General features: G+C 39.8%; 1 long non-coding RNA gene and 1 other non-coding gene across 2 annotated transcripts in view; one reads left to right on the forward strand and one right to left on the reverse strand.

Annotated features, from left to right (window-relative positions):
• The first annotated feature begins 445 nt into the window (after positions 1-445).
• The window catches only part of LOC105865259 (uncharacterized), a 45,429-nt gene continuing 20,826 nt past the window's right edge, over positions 446-25,048 (forward strand). Inside the window, exons 1-3 of the long non-coding RNA XR_012923293.1 lie at positions 446-648; positions 3,196-3,329; positions 16,554-16,729. This is a non-coding gene — a long non-coding RNA (uncharacterized LOC105865259). The remainder of the gene's footprint in view (positions 649-3,195; positions 3,330-16,553; positions 16,730-25,048) is intronic.
• On the reverse strand, positions 3,210-3,344 carry LOC142876814 (small nucleolar RNA SNORA55). The gene has a single exon (XR_012923631.1). It is a non-coding gene; the product is annotated as a small nucleolar RNA SNORA55 (small nucleolar RNA).

Consider the following 25,048-nt stretch of genomic DNA (forward strand, 5'->3'; position numbering starts at 1 on the left):
TCTGCTTCGTTATTTTGTGTAGGACCATCTTGGATAAACCTAGGTATGATGTCTGTATTTCATTTGTGTTTTCTCAGAGTACGTTCATTTATAACATCTTATTTTCACATAGTTTTTTGAGGCATGTAGGACAACCATGACCAGTGCTGTTCACAAATGAAGAAGCAAATGTGAATTAGCATCACAACAGCTCTGGAATCAACCAGGATTGACACTGGCTTTCCCGCTCTCCCGACTCCCAGTTCCATCCTTTCTGCTCTTTTAGCTTTGCCTTTGCAGACACAGGGCAGGGAAGGCAGCTTCCTCACATTATAATCCAGGTCCCCAAATGCAGAACTGATCTGATGTATTTCTGTCATTCTAGTGCCATAAATTTAGTCCACATTGTCATTATTATGTGTAGTAAAGACATTTTTCTTTCTCTTTTAGAAAATGCACTCTGGTCTTCAGCATACAGACTAGATCTGAAAAGAAATGATCTAAGAGGACTAATGCTTTCTGCTTCTAGAATATGCTGAATTTAGTTTTCTCCTGAAAGACTTTCTAGAAGTGATGGTTTATTTTTGGCATGGAATGTAGCCAGAATTGCAGTGGGAAACAAAGAACTCTGAAATGAGTGAACTCTGTCTCCAGAAAGGGCATTCATTGGTGAGAAAAATTTTGCTAGCAGGGCTGAGATTTCCTTCTTCTAAGCAGGTCAAATCAATTCCAGGCGTCAGTGTTTTCAGTATTCAGTTTTAATCAATATCCAGAACTTTAGGAGAACTATCCCTTAAAAAATAATTAGTAGTATTGGGGGTACTATACACTATTCTGGACGTGAAAATGCGCAGCCTCTGAGGTATGCTTTCCCTGGACGCTAATATGGAGAAGGCTTTGCTTTTCTTTAAAGATTCCCTTATGGTTTTGTTTTTGGTTCATATTTATTATTATTATTATTACTATTTTTTGAGACAGAGTCTCACTCTGTTGCCCAGGTTAGAGGGTCATGGCATCAGCCTAATGCAGAGCAACCTCAAATTCCTGGGCTCAAGCAATCCTTCTGCCTCAGCCTCCCCAGTAGCTGGGACTATAGGCATGTGCTACCATGCCCGGCTAATTTTTTCTCTATATATTTTTAGTTGGCCAATAAATTTCTGTCTATTTTTAGTAGAGAAGGGGTCTCACTCTTGCTCAGGCTGGTTTCGAACTCCTGACCTTGAGCGATCTGCCTGCCTTGGCCTCTCAGAGTGCTAGGATTACAGGCATGAGCCACCATGCCTGGCCTATATTATTATTAATATTATTAAAAACCTTTTTAAAGAGCAGTGTTAAGTTCACTGAAAAATTGATTGGAAAGTACATTAAGTTCCTACATACCATTGGCCCCACATACCCGTAGTCTTCACCACCATCAGAGCAGTACATTTATTACAATTGATGAACCCACATTGATTGACACATCATCAGCATCCAAAGTCCAGAGTTTACATTAGGGTCCATTCTTGGTGTCGGACATTTTATGGGCTTTGAAATCTGTGTAATAGTAAGTATTCATCATTGTAGTATTTTGTGCCAAATACTGTCACTGCTCTAAAAATCTTTTGTCCTGCCAGTTCATTTTTCTCTCCCCTATAACTCCTGGAAACTACTAACCTATTTGTTATCTTCATAGTTTTGTCTTTTCCAGAACAGCATAGAGCTGGAATCATATAGTGTGCAGCATTTTCAGATTGGCTTCTGTCACTTAGTAATACGTATTGTAGTTTACTCCATGTCTTTTCATCGCTTGATAGCTCATTTCTTTTTAGTGCTGAATAATATTCCAACGTCTGGATATACCACAGTTTATTTATCCATTCACTTACCTTAGAACATCTTGGTTGCTTCCAAGTTTTGGCAATTATAAGCTGCTATAAATATCCATATGCAGGTTTTTGTGTGGACGTAAGTTTTCAATTTATTTGGATAAATACCAAGGAGAGTAATTGCTAGGACATATGGTCAGAGTATGTTTAGTTTTGTAAAAAATTGAATTTCCAAACTGTCTTCATTGTGCCTGTATCACTTTGCATTTCTATCAGCAGTGAATGAGGGTACCTGTTACTCCATATCCTCATCAGCATTTGGTGTTATCAGTGTTCTGGATTCTGGCCATTCTAATAGGTATTATAGCAGCATCTCGTTGTTTGAATTTGCAATTCCTTAATGACATATGATGTTTTAATAAGCATAAGTATCTTTTAATGTGCTTACTTGACATCTGTATATCTTCTTTGATGATTTACCTGTTCAAGTCTTTCAATCATTTCAAAGTCAGATTTTCATTTTCTTATTGTTGAGTTTTAATAGGTTTTCATATATTTTAGATAACATCCCTTTATAAGACATGGCTTTTGTAAATATTCTCTCCCAGCCTATGGCTTATTTTCTTATTTTATTGACCTTGTCTTTTGCAGAGCAGACAGTTTTAAATTTAATGAAGCCCAACTTATCAATTATTTCTTTCATGGCTCATACCTTTGGTATTGTACTTAAAACATCATCACTGTACCTAAGGTCATCTAGGTTTCCCTTGTGTTATCTTCTAGAAGTTTTATAGTTTTACACTTTACATTTATATTTATGATTCATTTTTAGCTAATTTTGTTAAAAGTATAAGGTCTAGGTCTAGATTTATTTTTTGCATTTAGGACTGTTTGTTGAAAAGGTTATCTTTGCTTCATTGTATTGCTTTTGCTTCTTTGTCAAAGATCAGTTTGCCATGTTTATGTAGGTTTATATTTGGGTTCTCTATTCTGTTCCTTTGACCTATTTGTCTATTTTTTCACCAATATCACTCAATCTTGATTACTGTGTCCTTACAGTAAATCTTGAAGTCCACTGATTTTGTTCCTCAATATTAAATTGGCTATTCTGGGTCTTTTGTCTCTCCATATAAACGTTAGAATCAGTTTGTCGATATCCACAAAATAACTTGCTGGAATTTCGGTTGGGATTACATTGAATCTAAGAAAGAATTGCTATCTTGACAATATTGAGTCTTCTTATCCATGAACATGGGCTATTTTTCTACTTATTTAATTCTTATTTGATATTTTTAATCTGAGTTATGTAGTTTTCTTCCTATAGACCTTGCACATGTTTTGTTAGATTATAACTAAATATCTCATGTTTTTGGATACTAATGTAAATGGTAATGTGTTTTTAAAAAAGTTTTTTTAAGGAGAAAATGTGGCAGAGCTGTAGAGACAGGCTCCAAGATAAATGAAAAGCAACCTTTCTGGATTTCCTCTGCTCATACCGTAGAACCATCTGTCTCCACAGCAGCACGAAGCAGCAAGAAATGGGTAAGATTTAGGTACTGGTAGTGTTTGTGATTTCAAATTCCACTTGTTCATTGCTGGTATTTAGGAAAGTGCTTGACTTTTGTATATTAACCTTATATCCAGCAACCTTGTTATAATTGGTTCATAGTTGCAGGAGATTTTTTTTTTTTTTTTGGTCAATTCATTCTGATTTTCTATGCAGATAATCATGTTGGCTGCAAGCAAAGACAGTTTTATTTCTTCCTTCCCAATTTGTATATCATTTATTTTTTTCTTGTCTTACTACATTAGCTAGGACTTTGAGTACGAAGTTGACAAGGGTGGTGTGAAGGGGACATTCTTGCCTTGTTCCTCATATGGTATAAGTGCCTGAAGTGGGAAAGCTTCAAGTTTTTCACCATTAAGTATGATATTGGCTGTAGGTTTTTGTAGATGTTCTTTACCAACTTTAGGAAGTTATCCTCTAATCCTGGTTTTCTGAGAGTTTTTATTATGAATGGGTGTTGGATTTTGTCAAATACTTTTTCTGCATCTATTAATATGGTCACTGAATTTTTTTCTTTAACCTGCTTATATGATAGATTATGTTAATTGATTTTTGAATGTTGAATCAGCCTTGCCTACCTGGGATAAATTCCACTTGGTCATTGTGTATAATTCTTTTTATACATTGTTGGATTCAATTTGTTAATATTTTGTTGAGGATATTTGCATCTATGTTCATGGTCCATACTTTCCTTTTCTTGTAATGTCTTTGTCTGATTTTGGTATTAGTGTCATGCTGGCCTTGGAGTGAGTTAAGAAGGCTGCAGAAAGCTAGAGTTGAGTATTTTCCTTCCCCTAGCTAAGTTAGGCTTTGATAAAACTCCAGCAGATTAAACTCTCATAAAATAGTTTCTTCTGAGGGCAGGCCTTGTTAAGAATGGAGTGCTCTGATGTATTTCAAAACGGTTGCTTTTCCCCTCTCCCTGCTAGAAGTGTGAGAGAATTTTTCTTTGATAATTCATTGTGAGCCCCTGGTGAATCTCCTAGAACTAAATTCACAAAAGTCTAGTGTTTCCTATGACTGGACCCCTTGCAATTTTAACTGTTAGACTTGTCCACACTGAGCCTTCAGCAATTCATCGATTACAGGTCAGTTTCCTACCTTAGCACTGGCTCCTGAGGAGGTTCTGCTTGTGGGTTTCTGCTCTGGAAAAGTGTGATACTTTGTACCTGCTTGTTGATCTTTCCAATTTGGAGGTCAGCAGCTTACTCTGTGACCTCCCTTCTCTGACAGATCTAAGAAGAGGTTTTGATTTTTTGTTTGTTCAGCTTTTTACCTGTTTTAGGATAGAGTGAAAGCTTCCAAGTTCCTTTCATGCCTGACTAGAAACTAGAAGTCTCTGTCAGTTCATGTCTTTTCAAAATCTTTTTTCAAACTGTATTTGTTATAAAACCAAACATAGAGTGGTGGGCAGGTAGGAGGGGGGAAGAGGGGGAGAGGGTATACTTACATAATGGGTGTGGTGTGCACCAACTGGGGGTTGGACACACTTGAAGCACTGGCACAGAGGAGAGGAGGGGTGGCAGGGACAATATATGTAACCCCAACAATATTTATACTCCCATAATATAATGAAATAAAAGGAAGAAAAAAAAAGATCATCAAAATAAACAAACAAACAAACAAACAAACAAACCTCAAACATAGACATCAAAGTCCCCACGATACAGTTTTTCTGCCCTATAATATTGATTGCTGCTAGAGGGAAATATTTTGGTGGAATTGTTGGAGACTTTCAGGTCTGATTCTTTGGATGAGAACTTAGGAGCAGAGCAGAGTCAATTTCCCTCCTCTTATAGGAGTTTGGTTCTAATTTTAAAAACTTTTCTTTGAAGTTTTTAATTGAAATATCATGAATGAGTTGTACTGTTGACTGATCTTTTAAATCCATAAACAAAGAAAGATTTGCTACTTGGAGGCCCCCGATGACTCAGCAGAATTTGAATGCAAGAATGGCAAGCTTGCTGGTGTCCAGATGCTGTTAAGGGAGCTCCAAAGGTTTGCCGGTATCTTGACAAATATAGTTAAATAAAAGGTGGAAAAATATTGCAGTTGCCTTATTTTCTTCCACTGTGTGTACTTCAGATGTAATAAGAAAATCACTGGTTAATAATAATCCACTGAGTTTGTTAGAAATGACTTAGAAATACTTCCTAACCTAATAAATCAAATTTCCCAAAAGGGCCAGAAAAGAGTGAAAATTACTAACAATTATAGGTTTTTTTGGTCTCAAGATAGTTATTTGAAAAATCATAGATTACCTGATGTAGATAAAAAAATTAATGTTGTTCTTCCATATTGGCATTTAGTATTAGCATTTAGTAGGTACATTTAGTAGGTACTTAAATGTTGAATGACTAATGAAAATTTACTTCTTAATTAGATTTTTGGTTAAGCTTATTTTCATATTTCTTGAGGCAAGTAGTATAATAATATAGTGGCCAATAATATAGTACCAGGAGTGGTTTGAAGCCCTGCTCCCCTATTGGCTGTGTGTCCGACTGTGGGCAGATTGCTTAACTCCTCCCCCCTCAGTTTGCTCATCTGCAAAATGATGATGATGAGAGTCCTTACCCTCTCGGGCAGTCAGGAGTCTCCTAGACAAAACTAAGCCTCCCAATTATATAACTGACCTGGTACACTATAATGTCTTATTCCATTAAAAGGCACTTTCCTTATCAGGATTCAAGAGTGGAAAATGAAGTTGAGAGGTTCAGAAGTTTCCAGAAGCTTGAGCTTAATTAAGTGATAATACCTGGCATCCTACTCAAAATATTTTTCACCAAATACAAACCTGTGTCCTCCCACAGAGTGAGGTTCATGTCCCTAAACTCCCCTGGACTTGAGGGTGAGTATTGATCCTCCCACCATCCTTACTCTCTCTCGGGTCCAGAACAGGATTCATCTCTTCCTTTTTGTTGTTTGATTCTGTTTTCTCAGGATTTATCCATCAATTAAAAGTCTCATTTACCATTTCATTCAGGAATGTTAGGATCCTCTCAGAAATCTGTCCTGGGATTCCAGTGTTTACCAGATGGGCATGAAAGAATGGGCTCAACTAGGTGCTATAGTAATTAATTTTTTTTTATAGATGAGTCTATGTTTATTAAGATCTTTGGAAAGCAATCCATTTTTCTTACCTCCTGGCAGCTAGCACAGTGTTTTACACCCAGTAAATATTTACTGATGTTATTTTGAGGTCATGGCCACTGAGACTTTATCTCTTTGCACATTAGTTTAATAAAGGACTGATTTTCTAGTTCCAGGAGAAACCAAAGCAAATACCTTTTCTTTTGGGAGAACAGACCTTTTGCACAGAGACAAAGGCTTTCATAATGAAACAAATCTGTCTTCCCAGAGACTCACAGGGGAAAGGGAGGGGAGGTGTCACAATCCCTAGGAGAGTTAAGGGTTATGGTTTCTTTTCACTCTGGATAAGGGTTGGGTGCAGACCCTGGAGAAACAGAGTTCTTTATTGCCCTGTGGAAGGAGAGAGGGCATTTTTAGGAGCAGTTTCAGCAGGTGCAATGGTGGCTGCTTGTACTGTTGCCTCAGGCTTTTGTAGGAAGATAGGCAGAGGGCCTCCTTAAAGAAACCTGCTGCATGGAATCCCCATTCTTATCAAGAAGGCTAGATTACAGGGGCAGGTGGCCTTATCATATCAAGGACAAAAAGTTATTTCACCATATGATAACTAATCCTTTAGAAACCAATCACATGGTTACATTTCAAGCATATCACTGGTGCCTAAATTCACTCTATTATAATCAAGTTACATCAGCAGGCTTTATTGCTAAAGGCCTAGGGTTTCAAATACTCTATGGGATGACCCGAAGACCTAAGAAAGAAAGTATAATTTCACAATAGCATTTACTTGGCTGTGTGTATGTGCACATGCCAGGTCCCAGGAAAGAGAGAATTCTCCCAAGAAACTCTAACCAAGACACCTTAGTAATTTCTTGTCTTACTCTGACATCAAGTTTTCTTCTCATGCAAACATTCATTCATTCACTGAAATATTAGTTGAGTGGCCTCCATGCACGATACATTGTCCTAGGTATTGTGGACATCACAGTAAATAGAACATGCAAAATGCTTGCTCTCATGGAGTCTATGTGGAGGAGTCTGCCAATTGTCTAAACGAACCAGTGACATATGCAAATATTAGACGTGGGTAAGTGCCATGGAGAACAACAGAGAGGAAAGCCAGTTAGGTACTGCAAGGACGTGGACCGGTTGGGGAATGCTGTGTTGAATCTGGTTAGTGGAAAGACCTTATCTGTTAAATTGTCAGATGCTAGCAGCCCTGAAGATGCTCAGGGAATGAATCGTATGTATTATCATAGAGAAGAGCATTGAGGCCAATGGAACAGAAAGTGCAAAGGCTCTGAGGCAGGAATTCTGCTAAGTGTGTTTGAGAAACAGGAGGCCAGTGTGGCCCAAGAGGAGTGCATGAGAGGGCAAGAGAAGAAGATGAGCTTAGAGAGGTAGAGGGGTCCAGGGTACCATTCAGCGATTCAAAGCTAATTTATGGAGCCCTTAGTATCTCCAAGGAAGGCAGGGTATGCTAAAGGGTTTGTATTTGATTAAATATGGTGTTTAAAAGTGTGAATTAATTAAAGGAAAAGGGCAATGTGTTAGGCCTGCTGGGTAGAGATGATTGTGGGGAAATTGAGTAAAGATGTCACCTGTTCTGCTGAAAATGGGGGAGAAATCTGGTGGGCTCTAGACCACACACAATGGTGGAGAGTCATCAGAGGAATAGACATTAAGTAATGATTTCCATTTGGCATTGGAAGAGAGCACCTAATTTTTAGAAAAGAATTTAAACTTTTAAATTAGGTTTTGTTAAATCTGCTAAAATATTTTGGTATTTCTCAATGTTACATATATTCATGGGAGTAGGAAATAGCTCAGAAGTTTGAGGCAGGATTATTTTGTAGCAGGTAGTCTCTAAGTGATCAATGAGAGGTGTCAGTAAGCAGTGGTTTGCTTAGGTCCTTTTCCTGGGTTTTCATGTAACTGAGAGGAGATGGGCTTTTAAATTCCTCTCTTTGGGGCAAGAATAATTTTATAACACATTGAAATTTGAACAAATGAATTCAACTTAATGAAAATGGTGTTTTCATTATCAGGAAATGAAGTAGGTATGTTGTAAGTAAGGAATCCTAATCATGTTCTAACTCATTTCTATTTTTTTTTTAATTTTATTTTTTTTATTTCAGCATATTATGGGGGTACAAATGTTAAGATTGCCTATATTGCCCTTGCCCTCAGGTCAAAGCTTCAAGCGTGACCCCCAGACGGTGCACATCTCACTCATTATGTATGTATATACCCATCCCGTCTTCCCCCCTCCCACCTGCCCGATACCTGATAAATGTTATTCCTACATGCCTCTTAGGTGTTGATTAGTGAAACCAATTTGCTGGTGAGTACATGTAGTGCTTATTTTTCCATTCTTGTGATACTTCATTTAGTAGAATGGGTTCCAGCTCTAGCCAGGAAAATACAAGAGGTGCTATATCACTGTTGTTTCTTACAGCTGAATAGTACTCCATGGTATACATATACCACATTTTATTAATTCACTCATGTATTGATGGGCACTTCGGTTGTTTCCACATCTTTGCAATTGTGAATTGTGCTGCTATAAACATTCTAGTGCAGCTGTCTTTTTTATAGAATGTCTTTTGTTCTTTTGGGTAGATGCCGGTAATGGGATTACTGGATCACATGGTGGATCTACCTGTATCGCTTTAAGGTATCTCCATATTGCTTTCCACAGAGGTTGAACTAGTTTGCAGTCCTACCAGCAGTGTAGGAGTGTTCCAATCTCTCCACATCCACACCAACATCTATTGTTTTGAGACTCGTTAATAAAGGCAATTCTCACTGGAGATAAATGATATCTCATTGTGGTTTTGATTTGCATTTCCCTGATGATTAGAGATGTTGAGCATTATTTCATATGTTTATTGGCTATTATTTCTAACTCATTTCTAAAATAGGCACAGTACTCTTCAACAACACAAATTTGAACTGCATGGGTCTACTTATATGCAATTTTTTTTCAGTAAACATATTGAAAATTTTTTGAAGACTTGAGATGATTTGAAAAAACTCAAAGATGAACGCTGTTGCCTAGAAATGACAAAAAATAAGACAAAATTAGGTATGTTACGAATGCATAAAATATATGTAGATACTAGACTATTTTATCATTTACTAACATAAAATATACACAAATCTGTTATAAAAAGGTAAAATTCTTCAAAACTTACACACATACACACAAACTTACAGACTATATATGGTGCCATTTGCAGTTGAGAGAAATGTAAACAAACATAAAGATGCAGTACTAAATCATAACTGTATAAAATTAAGTATAGTACACACTGTACTATTACTATTGTAATAATTTAGTAGCTACCTCCTGTTGCTGTTGCCGCTAGCTTAAGTGTGAGTATCTGCCTAAAACGCACTGATGCCAACTCCGATAAATTTTGTAATGCAGTAAAAAGTGATCCCTCCAAGTTCTCTCGTATTTTTCCATTGCATTTAGTGCAATACCATAAACCTTGAGTAACACCATGGGGCCCATTTGGAGTGCCACTAGTGATGCTGGACGTGCTCTTGAGAAGCAAAGCCATGACATTACAGGGAAAAGTTGGCTTGCTTAACACGGATCATAGAAGGAGGTCTACAGCTACGGCTGCCCCCATTTCAGACAGACGGTTCATCTTGTAAACAGATTACGTAAACTTATGATGTCGATAAATACAGTACTGGAAATGTATTCTTTCTTCCTTATAATGTCTTAATAACATTTTCTTTTCTCTAGCTTACTTTATTGTAAGAATAAAGTATATAATACACATGACATACAAATATGTGTTAATTGACTATGTTATCAGTGAGGCTTCTGGTCAGCCATAGGTTATTGGTAGTTAAGTTTTTGGGGGCGTCAAAAATTGTAAGTGGATTTTTGACTGTGGAAGATCAGTGCCCTAAGCCTCGTGTTGTTCAAGGGTCAACTGTGTTTCTATGTGTCTGTCACACTCATTTGATCCTTAGGTATTTTATGCCAGGAAAAGCAAATACATTTCTTCTAAAGTCACCCAATCTCCCTGTGGCCAGTAAGATTTTTCCAAAGCACTTTTTGTGTTCTCTGCTTGTTTCTTTATAGAGCTTCCCTGACGTTTGCAGATCACCCATATCAAACATTAGTCTGCAAAAGGGAAACTCGGCTTGCTCCAGAGAGACTCAGCACGTCTGTGTTTCCCCTGATACTGTGTTTCCCCGAAAATAAGACCTACCCATAAAATAAGCCCTAGCAGGATTTCTAAGCATTTGCGCAATACAAGCCCTACCCTGAAAATCAGACCTAGTGATGGGCGTGGCTACGCAGCTCATCTGCACAACCCATGCATTTTGTTGTGGAGTGGTAAAGAAGATGAGCAGCTCTTCTCATCTGCCCCATCGTGACAGCTACTGTCCCAGAGGTGACCGGAAATGTGTGGGCAGCCCCACCAACAAGGTTGGCTCCCCCTGTCAGGTCCCAGCCATCCTGTGCATGTTGCAAGCTGAGGCTTTGAGGAGAAAATAACACATCCTCTGAAAATAAGCCCTAGCAGGTCTTCTTGAGGAAAAATAAATATAAGACCCTGTCTTATTTTCGGGGAAACACGGTAGCTCAAGAGGACTCCAGGGATTGGGTTGAAACTACATGCAGTTTTCTCTACTAAAGAATAGAAAAAATTAGCCGGGCATGGTGGCGCATGCCTGTAGTCCCAGCTAGTCGGGAGGCTGAGGCAGAAGGATCGCTTGAGCCCAGGAGTTTGAGGTTACTGTGAGCTAGGCCTAGGCTCAAGCAGTCCTCCTGCCTCAGCCTCCCAGAGTGCTAGGATTACAGGTGTGAGCCACCGCGCCAGGCCATGGGCCTATGGTTTTAAAATGTGAGTTCTGAAATCGTACTCTTTTCCTCTTGCTATTTTAATAATTAGATAATTTAATTATATAACCTAATGATAATATCATTTCTAATGCTATTAATATAGTGCCTCTGTATAATATGTGTGTATATATTATATATTACATATTATATATAATATGGATTATATACATATATGTATATATGTAGATATATGTATATATAATATATATACATATATGTATATATGTATATATGTATATATAATCCATATTATATATCTGTATAATATGTGCATATATTATAATACAACATAGAATATGTAATATAATAAGATATTAACATAATTTCTAATATCATAGGCAGCAGGCCAAGAAGGCAGATGACCACACAAGCCACTGGCCAAACAAACCATTGCTTGTCCAGGGGCAGCCTAATTTTAGGTTGGGAACGCCTGTAATTCTCTTCCCAGTTCTCTCATTGCCCCAATCAGAAGACAAAGGACACTGAGCTCTGCCCTCGGGAGCAGGTGTATCTGATTCTCCTAGGAGCTCAGGGAATACTTCTGGCTTTGTTGACTCTTCTTACTTTTATTTACTCTTTGCAACCCCTTTCCAGGCCCCTTTGTTTTGTGTCTCTCTCTCTTTTTTTTTTTTTATCACATTACCTTTATATTATGATTTATAATAATTATAACTGTTATAATTTCTCTCCTGTGTATGGTCTCTGCTCTGGCCTGTGGCTGGACGGCGTCTGCCTCGCAGTCGTCTGTGCTCAGGCTCCCCCGGTGATTCCTGGGATTCCTCTCTTCAGGGGCTCCCTCTCTCTTAGGGCCAGGGCTTCCCAGTGTGGCACTCAGAATCTGCCCCGATGCCAGATGACTTTGGCTGTTGGTTAATCAAACTCAACTTACTCCCGCCTTTGTTCCTTTGTGTGGGATTTTAGCCCTGGTCTTCTGAATCTCAGCCCTATCTCAAAAAACTTCTGGCATAATAGCCTTTGGCTTCCCTGACCCCTTTACGAAAATGGTAGGGGTCTTTGCCCGCACTGTTTCTCTTCCTAGAATTCTTTTCCTTCTGTTCCTCACTTCCCTCTCCTTCGAAACTTAGTCTAAGCCTCACCTTCTCCAGTAAGACTCCTCCGAGGGCTCTCTCCCTGGGATTCCACGGCGCTGTGTGTTCACCAGTGTGGTAGGAGCCCATATTGCACTGGCCTGGCTTGTGTCACGGTTTCTCCTTCCAAACAGAGTCTGCCCCAGTCCTGTGTTTCTAAAGTGGCAAAACTGCTGTGTCCCAGCATGAGCGAGCCTTGCCGTGGCTGCTTGTTTTGTTGAGGACTGCGTTGTGAATCTCATTACTCTTTCTTGCCCACCCCCGTTCTTCTCCTTGGCTTTTTGCCTCATTTCCTGATGGTGGCTTCTGACTTACCGAATCTGGGTATTGTGCTTCTGGTCTTGGACTTGATTGGTCTTGGGTCTGATTTTTAATTCCCACTCCCAGTGAGTCTACTTCTAACCCCTTTGGGTAACAACTCAGCATCATATAGAAGTCTCTTCTTATGTCAGCACTAACTCACAGGCTCACACTCACATCTGGTTCATTTCAGGCTCTGTGGAAAAGAACCGAAGAATTTATCCAGAAAATTAATGTACTGCAATACGATTATGGAAAACAGTGAGAATATGGGAAGGTATGATACAAATAGAAAGAAGGATTATATGTGATGCTGAGTTAATCTCGTTGTGTAGACAGCAAGTACAGATGGCTGCGGGAAAGGGAGAGAGTGTCCTAGACAAGCATTGGCAGGAAGGTGACCAGAGTCCAACTTGAATTAGACCAGGAAGGCTGGATAAAGACTGCAGATCTAGAAAAATCTGCCCATGTGCTAATACAATAGTGAGTGCAATGTCAACATCTGAGGTAGTCTAGTTTGTGTCAAAAATATCATCTACATCCAAATTTGATGAAACTTTGGGTTTCTGGTAAGAACCATCCCCATTTGAATTCTTCACTTTGCTTTCATTGCTCTCACGGGCACTGGCTGGTGACTTTATTTTGGGAGCCATTTTTCACAAAGGAAAGTTTGTTGCAGCTCTTAAGAACTTGGGCTTCGCATTCAACCTGGGTCAAACTCCTAGAGCTCCTCTGCGTACCAGCGGGGTGACCTGAGCAGGTTGCTTACCCTGTTCATGCCTCATTTCCTTTCTCCATGAAATGAAATACTGCCCATAAAGCTCTTAGCACACCCAGCTTGTTTAAGAGTAAACACTTAAAGGTACCAATTATTATTGCTATTTCAGAGAATTACTGTGTGAAAGACAATTAGTGGAGAACAGCACATTCCCACTGAGATTCCATGTTGGGTGGTTGGAAAGACTCAGTCACTGACAGCTGATGGGTCCCTCCACACACCTGTGGTTCGAATCTGTGGCTTAGAAAAAAAATACAAACTTTGACATGTCATGAACCTTCATAGTCATGCACAGTGATCTGAAACCTCACATGTCAAATCTGCCGGTGGCGAGAGTCCACGATACTTTCTTCTCTTCTGTCAGTTGGAAAGAACAGCTGGACACCAGGCTGCATGTACTTGTAAACAAAGATTAAATTACCCTGTAGACTTGTCTTCTCCAAGCAGGATGAACTCGGTTCTTTTATCCTTTCCTGAGCATGGTTTTGATTTTCCATCTCTTTAATCATCTCTGTGGCTCTCTTGTGAACCTTCTCCAAGCTCTCCATGCCCTGCTCTTCATTTTGCTAGGGAGCACCTAATTGCTCAAAATCCTGAGCTAAAAGTTTTCACAGCATGGACTCTACCCATCCTATTTCTAGATGCCCTGCTGTATGGCAAAGGTAATTTTCAAAGGACTTTCTTACATGCTATTTCCTTTGATGTGCATTATATTCTAGAGAGAAAGGTGCTACCATCCCCTTTTTTCAGTTGGGGAAACTAGGGTTAGAAGGATTCAGAGGCTTGTGTGAGGTCAAAGTGCCAGCACATGTTATGGCTGGGCCCTGGGACTGAGGTCACTAATTCCCACGTTCTTTCCACTGTACCCAAGCTCAGGCCTATAAAACATTTGTGAAGTACATGGTCATCTAAATAATTTTCGGCTATGCTTCTTGAGAGGTCTTTTTTCCCATCGCAGTTGAGTTGGTTTCATTAATTCTCCCTCATCAAACCTTTCCAAATCTTTTTGTTTGACTCCCTGGTCCCTCGGTGCTTTGCTGTATGTGGGGCTGAGTGGCCAGCGGGTGAGAGAGTGGGCTCATGTTGAGTGTGTCCCATGGACAAGGACCTTCCAGCAACGCTTTCGGAAATACAGCTATTTCAAAGGTACTGATTTGGAGTTTTACTCCTAATGATCCACATCACAATGAGAAATTTTTGACCATAGGGCTCTTTGCTCACTGTTCCCATTAAAAAGGGCATTTTATTGTGGGGGAAAGGTGATTACAGTTCCAGTGCATTCTTCTCTTGTACAGCCCGGATGCCTGGCGCGTTTTCTGAGCAAGTGCGGCTTCCCCTGTATGTGACCGTCGTGTTTGGAGAGTAAGGACGCCGGTCAGGTGCAAGGCCAAGGACACACCTCTTAGTGTTTAGGCAGATTGGCTTTCCCAACCCATAGAAGTAATAAATACTGAATTCCAAAGAGGCAAGCGCATTTATAATTCTGGATCCAGGATTTTTTCTGTATGATTTATGTTCCACTATCAAAGAAGGATTTGGGAAAAGCCTACTCACCTAGGATGTTGGATATTTTTTTAAAAAGTGAACTCTCTAGATGTTCGACTGAATCAACATATCGATTAAAATGTTTTAATGTGTTTCCACACTGATTTGCAACCACAGTCAAAGAGGTTCTTTTTAAATAAAAACGCTGAGGCAGAGATTAGGAGAGAGCGGAAACAACTGGCACGGTTCCCAGCCACGGCTGCACATGAGAACCGCCCGGACGGGGCATGGAGGATGTAAAACACACATCAATCTCCCCACCCCTGCCGTTCAGATTTAATTAGTTTGGGGTGGAGCCCTGCATCAATTTTATTAAAGCTCCCCAGGTGACTTAACGCAGCCCTGGTTGAGACCAGTGACAAGACAGCATGAAGAGACTGGTCCGAGGGCCACTGCAGGCAAGTGCCTCCCAGCCCCTGGCCCCTGGCTCTGAGTTGCCCAGCTCTGAGCAGCTGGCCCTGGTGTTAGGTAGCGTTAGCAGGCCCGGCTTGCACCTGGCAAGCGTGGGCAGTGTCTAGACCGCTATGCTCAAGGTCACCATCTTGAAGGACCTGGAAGCAAGTCAGGCTCTCCAGGTCTTGGATGTGATACCCTAGCTCCATCTTCCAATGCATGTGGTCCTCCTCTACTGCCCACAGACCTGGGACTGGGGAGTCCCTGGACTCTAGCACCAGTGGATTTCTAGTACTTTCTAGGGACATGTTATGGACTGAATATGTCCTTCCCCCACCCAACCCCCCCAATTCATATATTGAAATCCTAACTCCCAATGTGGGGGTGTTAGGAGGTGGGCCCTTTGGGAGGTAATTAGGTCATGAGGGTGTGGCCCTCATGAATGGGATTAGTGTCTTTAGAGTCCCTACAGGGATTTCTTGTGTTCTTTCCATCATGTGAGGCCACAACCATCTGCAATCCACAAGGGGGCTCTTACCAGAACCCGATCATGCTGGCACCCTGATCTCCAACTTTTAGCTTCCAGAACTGTGAGAAATAACTTTCTGTTATGTATAAACCACCGGTCTATGGTACTTTGTTATATGAATAGCAGCCTGAACTAAGGGAGCATTTCCTAAACAAATTTAGACATAAAAGTTTTTTTAAGGTGTTTGTTAAGTATGCATATTCCTAGACCCTTCCCCTGGAGATTCTGATTTGAGAGTTATGGGTTGGGAAACTATAGTCAGTTTATTAAAAAGTCAGTCTTACGGTCAAGGAAATGTAGGAAATGTAGGAAATGTAGGAAATTCAGAACATATCAGATTCAGTTGGGGAGCTCAGGGGATGTGCAGATTTTCTAAGGCCACCCAGGATCAGATCAGTCGGCCTGGGGCAAGGCCTAGGAATCTGTATTCTCAACAATTACCCTGTACTGTTCGGGTGGCTCTCACGTGGGTGGCTCTTATGCGCACGCTTAGAAATGCCGTGCAGAAGAGAGCTGCTATTTATTAAGCCCTGTCCTGTCCAAGGTGTTCTAAACCATTGAGCTCACTCATTTCCTATCGGAATCTTCTGTCTTCTGTGTATGCAGGGCCCATGATGTTCCTTGAGGCCCGGCTGGTGTTCGGAGCCTGATAACGGTGTGTTCAACTCCTCTATCTTCCCGTCTTCACACACTGCCAAGGTCCCCACAGTGCTCACGACCAGGCCCGCGGACCTTGTATGGACGTCTTTCCAGACAGTTGAGAGAGAAAGGAAATTATGTTGGTATGTAGATCTCCTAGTTTGGAGAATGATAGCATGCGGATTCTCTAGAAGTAAGCTTTGTTTCCCTCTAACATGAAATTCAAAGAGTAAATTCACCAGGTGGATTCATGTTTAAAGGATAATAGTAGCATAATGCCTTCAAGACTGGTTTTCCAGAAGATACGGAACATACACACCGCAGTTTTCTACATCAACCCTTGATAGTGGGTGCTAGCTTAATGGTGAGTCACAGTCAACCCGTGCAGTTAAGATACAGTAGGCCACGCATGTCATATAACGCAACTCTACACGGGCTTAACGGGATTTATTAGCCCAAGAAATTGGAAAGCCCACCACTCTAGGAAGCCTCAGGGGTGCGTTGGTCAGCTCCCCAGCTTTGTGTCTTCGAGATTACTTTGGCGTTGCTTTCTTCTGGTTTTTGGCTTCATCCTCAGTTTGGATTCTCTCATGGTAGGAAGCAGGTGCAGCAGCTCCAGCCTTTTTATATGCAAGCCGCACCTTCCCAGAGGAAGGGAGAGTGGCTCTCCTCTCAACCACTAAACGAAATCCTGGACACCCCTGTGATTAACTCAGCTTGGGTTACGTTCTTACTCCTGAACCAGTAACCAAACCGACCAGTGCAGGATGTGCTGGAGATGGGTGGGGCGATACCCCGGCTTCCTGACCGAGATTGAGATGAGGTGCAATGGGTGCTTCAAAGGAAACCGATGATGTCCATTACAAAAGCGATATATTTTATTCCACTGCATAAATAAGACGTTATGTTCCAGATGTGTTGCTTTCTATTTTTCTACTTTAATAGAGGATGATGAGGGATGCCTTTGAATGGGGTCAACATTATCTCCCTAAATGGTTGGACTAAAAGTAGATGAGACTCCAACATCTTATGCCACATAGTGTGGAAGGTCAGCCAACTCCAACAGAATGACTGAACCAGTTGTGCATAGAAGATCTGCCTTGGTGATTTTTTGGGGCCTAATAATACTGCTATCATCTATTACTATTATGCTAATTATTTCCCATGATTTATCCTATTGACCTTTCTCGAGGTAGATATATTGACTGAGGAAACAAATGAGGCTCAGAGGAGTTAAGTAAGTTGCCTAAGGTCACACAGCTAACGACAGGCTGAACAAGGCTGGACCAAGGCCCAGGTACACCTGCTTCTAAGAAAGAGAAACCCGGGCCCTTCCCTCTCTGTGGTGGTGCTGCTGCCTCTTAGGAAGCTGTGAGACAGGATTCAGAAGGAATATTAATCCTTCTTGCCACCTAATCTCTTATTTTTTGTCTCTGAAGCAGAAATGAGAAAACATGCCAGTTTCTTGTGGATTCAGCAGAGGATGAGTAATATTTAAGCGTTTACAATTTGAGGAATTTTTGTATAAGCAATAATAAAATATTAAAAATGTTGAACAGTAGCAATGTTCTTAAAAGCCAAAGACTTGGAGACCAGAAAAGGTATCTTTATGGCTATAAAAGGCATTGCTAATGGGCCGCTTCCCCACATTATCTTCAGAGAATCTAGACACAAAAACAGCACAGCTGTGATGAGGTTTGAATACGACTTTATTTATCTAGTTTTTTAGCATAGGGGGTGCTGGCTAAAGAAATGGTCAAGAAACAACGGCAGCTAACAGGTTTATATAATTAGCAAAAGAGAAGGTTCTCCTTACAAACAGGAGAACAGATTTGATGTGAAACCCTAGGGTTGGGCACCCCTTCTGAGAACCTCACTGAACCAGCCCTTTTGTGGAAAAATCCACCAGCAGAGTGGGCCTGCGTCCTCTTCCGGGGCACACCGCCCTCTCTCCTTGTCCCTGAAACTCCACACTTCCTAGCTTGTGCTCCAGAAAATGTGAGGAGACATGTAACCTAATCGATTTGCAACTACTGATGACCAGAGTGGGGGTGGGGGTAACTTATTCTCACTTTTTAAATGTGATTTCTGCTTCTTAATGACTTGAGGGTTTAAAAAAAAGAAAAGGAGCTTGCCTCGTTCATTGAAAATTTTCCTTGTCAAAGGCTTTTCTCCCCAAAGAACTTAAGATTTGGGGAGAAGTGGGAGAGGAATGAGATATCATTCACGCCACTTAGGTTTCCAGTTACCTGGCGAGGTTAAGGAAGAAGGTGAGGAGGGACCTCAGACGTCTGGGCACCTTCCAGAGAGGAGAGCCAGACTGCAGATGGGCGGAGTGGCTTCTCATTGCCACGAGGCTGGAGAACAGGAGGCCATTCATGCCTCCTTCCACAAGTTATCTGCTCTGTGCAATACTTTCCCAGCAACAGCGGAATTGACAAAGTAAATAAATTGATATGTTGTCATTAGACTGAAACACGGGACAGGCAGGAAGCTGGGGTTAGGGCAGAGTGCCGATGCAGCATGCTTTCCACGAGCCAGTCAAAGGAGCTCAGGTTTCAGAAAGCGGTATCCTGGGAGTTGCACAGGCTGAGAGCAGAGGGGCCGTATCTTTGGGCGTGGTGGAGGTGGCGAAGACATCACATCAACACACTTAGGTGACTTCATGCAATAGGGCTGTTGTTTAAGTTTTGCAGAGTAAAAGTCCTACACTTAAATGTTACGACAATTCCTTCTAAAGTTTCAAAAAAAAAAAAAAATTAAGACAGTATAGGCCAAATTACCTGGAACATGTAGGGCTTAGAAGGATAGTCTTAAGAACTTGGCATTATTTGAAAGTGCTTAAAAAGGCCCTAGGGCTTCCTTAGGATATTAAGATAAAACACAAAACAAAAATAAAAACAAAGTTAACTTTACCAAACATAGCATAATATTGTAAATTTGGCCTAAGATGTAAATATCATGAAGCTTCGAAAGAACAACAAAACCCTAATCTAAATCCCTTGGGTCTTTCACTTTCCCTAGAAAAATAGCGAGGCTAAATCCCCAGTTTAGGGATGGGAGTGTCCACCCCACCCTTCAGATTAAGCTAGAGTCAGCCAGAGGAAAGGTGTGATTTAGTGATTTGGTGACTCAAAGAGAAGAGGCTGTGCTCACTGCCTGGCACTCTGAGGCCAGGCTTCTGTCCACACCCTGCGTGTCACTCACCACACCTGGGCCACACCCTCCTGTCCACTCAGACAGACTCTAAGACTTCATGCTTGCTGTCCATATCAAAGCATGGCTTATATTTTTTTTTCTGACATTTGATTTTGTCCAGTGAAAAAGGAATATGTACAATTTTGAAGAATTCGTTTTACTTATTCTTAATTGCCCTTTTGAAATGGAAAGAACAGAGAGTCCAGATGGTCTGGTAATACTAACTTGAATATTCCACTCAGGCTCGAAAAGATCTGGCTTAATTCATGGCTTACTAGCTGTGTGACCTTAGGCAAGTCACTTAACTAGTCTGACAGATCCTTGTGTATGAAAGTGGGTGTCTGCAACAGGTGGATTCTAAATTCCCTCCCAGCTCTAAAGATCCTGACCCAAACCCCACAGGAGAGACATTTTGGGCTGACTTCACCTGCCCATCCCTGCCTTAATGGAAGATCCAGTTTTGCTTCCTTAAGAGCAATAAACTCAGCCTGAGCAGGAGGGAAAGACTGGGGAAGGAGGCGCTTCCTGTCTTCATTCTTGAAGAAGATGAGGGACTTGTTACACAAAGGTTTTATACTTTTCCATTTTTCTGAATTCCCAGGAACACTGCATTTTTGACTGATGTTTCCTGAAGCTTCACTTTTTCTCTCAGAATCAATAATCTCAACCTTCTCTATCAATCTCACATAGAAATTCTGTCTTAAAAGCTCACATGCGGAGTGGTTTCTAATTTCATTTCCTACATACTGAGTCTCACTTTTCAAATCCACACTCGCAAATCCCTTTCATCCTTCTCTGGCCCCTCAACTAACAACTTTCCCCCCCAACATTGTAATGGTTAGAAACCACAGACTTAAGTCTATTTCCTTTCTGCCACCTTGATGATCAGCTTCCCAACCACTCACTCGGTGATTACAAGTAAGCAAGTTAAAATCTGGCTCTAAGAATCAGTTAACATTGCTTGGACATTTGTGCACTTCTAATTACTGACTTTTTCCTTTATATTTGGCCTATCTTGATTGAATGACGCCTGAATCATTTAGTTTCCCAGGGATCATAGGGAAACCCAACCTTCCCTGCCCAGGGATGACTGTGCAGCATTTATATGAGCTTTAGATGCCTTTACATAAACTTGGGGTTCTATATGAGCTGCAGCATTTGGAGAAATTCCAGACCATCTCAGTTTTTTGTTTTTGTTTTTAATGTAAATAGCCCATAGAACCTTGAAAGCAATTTTAGTTACTATACAAAGTCTCACCGAGCCCTTGCCAGTATTTGTGTGAGTGCGGAGCAGAAAGCTCCAGGAGCATTTGTTCTGAATGACTGGTATTTCTGAAAGCAGATACTATTGTAAAAATGTGGCTTAGGGTAGCTCCATTTATTTATCAATGCTTTCATGCAAAACAAGTATTCAGTTAAAGACAGCATGCTTTGGGCTTCTGATTAGATCACAGAGGTATAAATATCACGGGGCTTTTATGTCTTTGCATGATGTGAACCAGCAAAGTTCTTTCCTCTGACCCTTTATTTTTAATATAAGCCTGTTTAGAGAAGCATACTATTTCTCGCCACTGTTCTTGCTCCACATGCTGTTTTCTGGTTTGCATTATTTGAGTAAGTAGGAGGTTTATAGATCAAATAAAAATTGAAAAACAAAAATAACCCACCAACCTTGAGAGATTCTGCTGTATATCACTGACGCCGAGGAATGCTTGTTCCCACCGGGCGGCAGGGCTGAGTGGTGCACGGGACTTATTCGGGGGTGCTGTGAACACAGCCCACCGGCTTCCTTCCCCGTCCAGGACTCCTCCCAATTCACAGTCTAGCAAGCTCTCCTTTCGTAATGGCAGTGTTAAACTCCTAGGCTGGATTTAAGTATTTAAAAAATATAATGGTTTGCATACTGTGCAGTGATTTGTAAAATGTGAATGCCTACAAAAGCCGTGGTTACCCAGCATAACATTATCTTATTTTTAGTTACACAACCAGTAAAACAGCTGGAGGTCTAAAATCATGGCCTAACACTAAATGCGTTACTACATTTTATCCATGCAGCAAGGGCCTGTCCTTTTAGCTAGATGATAGGAGAAAGTAGGGTGATTACTGGCAAATTAACACGTCTAATTTTAATAGCGAAGCAAAGCCTGCATAAAAGCATCGGAATTAGAATCTATGTCAGTTAGACATTGTACAGCGTATAATGGGCATTGAAACCACACTAATATACTACTGCATTTTATAATCAAATGAACCCTTATTCATTAGCAGGAAATTATATCTTCCCAAGTTGAATAAAGAAGTAAGGAGAAAAATATTTTACTTTATAGCTTCTTAACATTGTTAATAGAATCATCTTGGCAATAATAACAAAATATAATTGGCACTTAGAGAGCTATGCTTGTTTTTGTTTTCTCTGTAAAAGCATGAAGGAGTGTGTAATACTCCATCCCATTTATCTGTAAAACCAAATTTTTCAGCTTGGTCAGTAATTTTCATATAGCAGATCCAGAAAATATTAGGGTCCATCATAGGAAATTGCTGACACTGACTTATTTGACCACAAAGATGGCAATTACATACAGTTGAAAGTAAATATTTTTGATTTTTCCCAATGATGTTCCCTAGCTGGTTGTGTCTTCCATCTGCCAGGCTTGCAAGCCAGACTATAATACAATAAATCCAAGCAAACCATGTTTCTATTTGTCATAGAAAAATGGTGAATAAAAGCATCTTTGCTACATTTATTGATCTAAATGAAAAAATACAGATACAACTTCTTTTTTTTTTTTTTTTTTTTGAGACAGAGTCTCGCTTTGTTGCCCAGGCTAGAGTGAGTGCCATGGCGTCAGCCTAGCTCACAGCAACCTCAAACTCCTGGGCTCGAGTGATCCTTCTGCCTCAGCCTCCCGGGTAGCTGGGACTACAGGCATGCGCCACCATGCCCGGCTAATTTTTATATATATATCAGTTGGCCAATTAATTTCTTTCTATTTATAGTAGAGACGGGGTCTCACTCTTGCTCAGGCTGGTTTCGAACTCCTGACCTTGAGCAATCCGCCCGCCTCGGCCTCCCAAGAGCTAGGATTACAGGCGTGAGCCACAGCGCCTGGCCCAGATACAACTTCTTGACAAGTCCCATGGACCCTTCTCCACTCCTCCTACAACCAGATTTACCATTGAATGAGCACCTTTCAGAAGGAAGTGATGCTGTGGTTGCTGGTGCCTTGCTTCCCTTCGGCCACCTGCACCCAGCCCTGTCAATACCTGGAGTGGCTTCACCGCTGGAATCCTCAATTCAACCATCCGTTGTGACCACGACCTTGTGTCGGTACAACTCAGCCAGTTGTTCTCTCCAGTGCCTTGTCTTCTTTGAGACATTCAGTGCCTCATTCACTCTACTCATCTCTTTCTCCATCTTTTTTTTATTATTGTAAATAATACTATTTTAAAATTGTATTTTCTAATTATTTGTTATTCTTTTTATTGCTAGTGTATATAGAAATGCAATGAATATGTTTTTGGCAACTTTGCTGAACATTAATGCCCAAAATTTAGATTCTATGGGGTTTCCTATGAAGAAAAATGGTGACTTTTTTCTAATACATACTTCTTTTGAATCTTTTCTTGTTTTACTCTCTTATTGCACTGGTTAGGTCCACCAGTACAGTTATGGATAAAAGAGGGCATATGTGTCTTTTTTTAATGATTTTAAAGCCAGTGCTTTTAACATTTCGCCTGGTAAGTATGGTATTTGCATTAATTAAACTTCTTGTTATGAGGTTAACAATGTTCCTGCCAATTTTTAGTTTGTAAAATGTTTTTTTATGATCTATTCTCCACTAAATATTGAGATAATCAAACATGTTTCTTTTTGAATCAATTTATTTTTTTCTTTACTTTTTTCTCCCCTGTTTTTCTTTTTTAATCAATTAAAGTGCTGAATTAAATTAATAAATTTCCTAAAAATAAACCAACCTTTCAATCCAAAGCTAAATCCAATTTGGTCTGTATGTATTATCTTTTAAAAATATTTATTTGTTTTCATAATATCTTGCTTAGGTTTTACCTGTATGTTTATACATGAGAGTTGCCTGTAATGTCTCTTTGTTATATAGTTCCTGTCTGGTATTGGTATCAAGCATCATAAAATGAATTGGAGAGGGTTCCCACTTTTTCTCTTTTTTGGAAGATTAGATAAAACTGGAGTGATAAATTCTTTATATTTACTGAAGTTGCCACAAAATAGTCTGGGCCTATTCTCTTTGTGAGAAAACATTGATTACATTAATAGTCATAAAACTAATTTGGCTTTCTGTTTCTTTCTGAGTCAATTTTGGTAAGTTGAATTTCTTTCTGTGAATTTCTTTATTTCATATAAGTTTTGGAAATTTATCAGTATATCTTTTTTCTTTTCTCTTGATTAATCTTACAAGAGATTGTCGATTTAACTAGTCTTTTCTAAGAACCAACTTTTGGTTTTGTTGATGTCTATTGTATGTTTGTTTTATTGATTTCTGTTCTTTTCTTTATTTTTGCTTATTTTCTGCTTTCTTTAGTTTGATTTTCTTGCTATTTAGCTAACTTCTAAAGTTGGATGTTTTGTGTATTTTCAGCCTTTTACTAATATAAACACTTAAAGCTAAAACAATTTAGGCAAGTAACATTTCAGCTGTACCCCATGTTTCAATATGTGTATTTTCATTATCTTCTCATTTTGACTCTCCTAATTCCCTTTATATATATATATATATATATATATATATATATATTTACTCATAAGTTATTTGGAAGCATGTCTTAAATTTCCAAATGAATTCTTTTTGTTATTGATTTTTAACCTAATTTCATTGTAGTGAAGGGACTTGTCCAAATCATATGAATTCTTTGAAATGTTGAGATTTGCTTTATGATATATCATGTGGTCCAGTCAAAAAATATGCTGAGTATCTCAACATGAATACATATTCCTTAATTGTTGGGTAATACATAAAGCCATACTTATCAATTGGGCTGTTAAAATGTCTTATAATTTTTGCTTTTGTTTGCTTGATTTAATGATTATTGGTAGGGTTGTGTTAAAATATTCTATAAAGATGGTTGATTTGTAAATTTTTCCTTATGATTCTGTTAATATTTTTTCTCCTTTAATGTTAACTATATTTTTAGGATCTATTATTAAATATATAAAAATTAGGATTGTTACATATTTTTGGGGGGGTTGAAGGTTTTGTTAATATAGAGTGATTCTTTTATCTTTAGTTATA

This window comes from Microcebus murinus, chromosome 15 (assembly GCF_040939455.1).
Source record: "Microcebus murinus isolate Inina chromosome 15, M.murinus_Inina_mat1.0, whole genome shotgun sequence".
Classification (NCBI taxonomy): Eukaryota; Metazoa; Chordata; class Mammalia; order Primates; family Cheirogaleidae; genus Microcebus; species Microcebus murinus.